General features: G+C 38.6%; 1 long non-coding RNA gene across 2 annotated transcripts; it reads right to left on the bottom strand.

Moving 5' to 3' along the window:
- Positions 1 to 775: 775 nt before the first annotated feature.
- Positions 776 to 2970, bottom strand: LOC134640473 (uncharacterized). Of its 2 annotated transcripts, none has more exons than XR_010095468.1 (3): positions 2804 to 2970; positions 1564 to 1675; positions 776 to 829 (listed from the first exon to the last, which is right to left on the bottom strand). It is a non-coding gene; the product is annotated as an uncharacterized LOC134640473 (long non-coding RNA). The 2 variants fall into 2 exon arrangements; XR_010095469.1 differs by having other exon boundaries at positions 1571 to 1675.
- Between the last annotated feature and the right edge of the window lie 404 nt (positions 2971 to 3374).

The following is a 3374-nucleotide window of genomic DNA, read 5'->3' as shown; positions in this document are numbered from 1 at the left end:
CTGTAAAAGCTGTTTACAGTCAGAATTTATAAAAACTATGATTGTAAATTAATTCAAACAAGTGAGCTTTTCTCTTTGTGTTGAATATCAACACTGTGACTTCTTAGACTGTAAGTTTTACTTCAGCACAGTTGTAGAAGCCGTCACTCCAAATGTCTTTTGATAACAAGAAAAAAATACCTTGTCAGTACACCGCCTGAAGTTCTTCTCCAAACATCTTCTGCCATCGGCTTTGTCTGCTGGTTTGAAGACAATAGACCACAAAAAGATGATTTAGTCACTTTGTCTGCATCATGCAGCTTGAATGTGTTGTGCAACGATGTTAAATAGCCGTCGTTATCCCTCTGCTGTGTCAGTAGGATTGTACTGTACAGCATCTCATTGATATGTGAGGAATGCTTATATAACACGATAACAGACGTCTGGTCTTACATCATTAAAATATAAAGGGCAGGAGATATTTAGATATTTTTATATTTATATTACATTTTATAGCTGACGGATATTACTAAATAGATAGAATTTACTAAATGGTTGATGTACATGAAAAATATGTCCATAATCACAAATGACCATGAGAGCCAGTAGAATTAATTCAACTAGACACTCAAAAGACGTCCTTAAATGCTCTTTAAGTGGCAGAACAAACGAACAAACAGTTAATCGCTTACTTGAGATGAAATCTGCTAAGCTACTTTGAAAACAGCTTCTAACTGGTTCCTCCTTTAACAGGATGACTGCTCAGGGGTAAGGCCATCATGCAGTACAGCAACCGTTATGGTTCTGCTTTGATTCACCAGGAACTATTAGGGAAACCTTTCAGCGCCTCCTGTGAAAGACACAGGGATAAACACAAACATTTATTAACATGTTCCACAGTCTTCCAGTTTGATTTTCTCATCCTGTGGACAACAACGTACAGAGATGCAGGTTTATTGTTAACTTTTGTAAGGTTTCTTTACTGAACATATCCAGCTGCAGCTCCACTGCGATCCTGAACTGAATAAGCACTTAAGAAAATGTGTCAATAAATGGACATACATCAGTTTACTATATTTATCCAAACAGACGGGACCAATAATGCTTCACTGAGTTAGAGACTTTAACAGTCTCTTCTATGCAAGAGTGTGTCGTGCTGATGGACCTGCAAACTTGACAACAAAGGTTTTTCAGACTACATGTAGCTGTCCTCTATGTCAGCTAACACATTTACATTCATGTCACACTTATTTCTGCTTTCCCATTTTTAACATTACTTACATTTTGATTAGATACCTTAAGTTTGTAAATGATCAGATTACATAATTGGAATACAATTCAATATAATTCATCCAATTCAAGGTCGCGGGAGGATGAAGCCTATCCCAGCTGATACAGGACTAAGGCAGGCTGCCAGTTATCGCAGGGCTAAGACAATACGTGTAACAGAAAAATGTTTGATATTTCTAATAATATTCATAATTATGACTATTATTTGAAATATTATTTAAAGGTTTCTTTATAAATACATTTCAATTTTTTATAACCCCTAGAATATAAACCTGAGCTGTTTCAGATTCTGACCTCTGACCTCAGTGACCAGGCTGTGTCCTCACTGCAGCTCCCTCTTGGAAGTACGTCTGCTTCTTGTCTTCCCCCAGTGATGACCGCCTGCCCTTAATATCACGTACTGTACCTGAGGAACAAAAAAGGACAAACACTTGCCTTCATTTAAGAAGTACATTCATACAGAGGTAATCTATGGAAACACACTAGTTCACCCTTTGGGAGGAATCAGTTCCTGTGAAACATTTCTGTAAATCAACATCATGTGGAGAATGAAATGAGTTCTTCAGGTGACTCAGCAGTCCCACACTGACAAATGAAACTTCTGTGGAAGAAGAATCTGGATTTTTTTGATTTCCAATCCAGTTAAACTATTAAGGATTAAGCAACAGTGCTCATCTTTGCTCTTCTGAAATCTGTGTTAAACAACAACAAACGTAAATTAGTAACAAAAATACAGCTGAGTAGAGACTTTACAAACCACCAGCAGCCATAATGCTAAATTTTAATCTTCAAATGTTTCTGAGTCGTCTTCAACCTGCTTTTAACACAATAAAGTCCCACAGTCAATGCAGCCTGACTCAATCCTAAATGTTCAGCACACACAGAGACACAGAGGGACTGTTTAAAGTTTAGTGTTAACCTGAGTCACTGATCATTTGCAGTATTACAGAGTCTGGCAGTCTTTGCATGATGTCCACGTCACTGTAAGTTTCTAGCTGACTCTCAGGTGTGACAGGTGTGCCAGCAGGAAAGAGTAATAAGAACCTGCATCCTGAGGTTTGTCATGCAGGATTAAAAGAGCCAGGCTTTGTTCACACAGCTAGGATTGTATTTTACACTGACCCTGGGTCAGTATAAGTATCATACAGTTTAAACGAAGCACTGAAACTTGCACATATTTATTACAGATGCATTGAAGCTAATCGGGATATTTACTGTCAATCTGTGGCTGCGATTAATCACTTTACTGGAAACTTTATTAACTAGTAACTTCATCAGTCATGACAGAAGCTAATATTTCTGTCCTAACATCGTTTAAACAGTAATAGCTTTACTACAATATAAGCTAACGTTTACACCGTAACTTTAAGCTAGCACCATAAAGACGGTAAAACACGTAATAATATCTACAAATGCATCTTAAAGCTGTTATATTAGCACTCGCTGTATTACTAACATAACCACATTAACATTATTGACACTCGCTGACTTTTAATAGTCATTCTATAAATGCTGCCCGTTTAAATGGTCTCACCTGTAACACTGCTGTATCCACCGGATTCCAGCCAGAGTGGATTCTGGAGTCTTCCACGCTCCTGTCAGTGATCCTCCATCTGGATGGATGATACCAACCTTCTGAACAATCTAGCAGGTGGATGGCCCATATCTATGGGACTGATTTCTGCTAATAACGCCCATTGTATGGACTGATAGCAGCCGAAGCGGGTGAATAAAGTCACCCGGTCGCTAGCTGTGCCATTACCCAGCATACACCTCTCCCTCCATAAATACAATAAACGATACAAAAGTAATGGCCTATAATTAATTTATCTGCTGTATCTGCTGTTTCTCAGGTAGTTGTTTACATTATATAATATATTGTGTTCAGTACACTTCACTACAATGTGATTTCGGAAATATATAAATATACGAACAACAGGCTCTTCCGCGGAAATCTCTTGTCGTCAATAAACAACAATTAGGGAGCAGCATAGTATTCAATAGGAGGACCCTGCACGTCAATTCTCGACGCCAGGGGGGTACCCTGCGCGTCCATAAGTGAAGCAGAGGGAGCCTGACCATGCGTCACACATTTGACGAGTTGG

Source organism: Pelmatolapia mariae, linkage group LG13 (assembly GCF_036321145.2).
Source record: "Pelmatolapia mariae isolate MD_Pm_ZW linkage group LG13, Pm_UMD_F_2, whole genome shotgun sequence".
Lineage (NCBI taxonomy): Eukaryota > Metazoa > Chordata > Actinopteri > Cichliformes > Cichlidae > Pelmatolapia > Pelmatolapia mariae.
The sequence above is the reverse complement of the archived record's forward strand: the minus strand, read 5'-3'. Positions and strand labels throughout refer to the sequence as shown.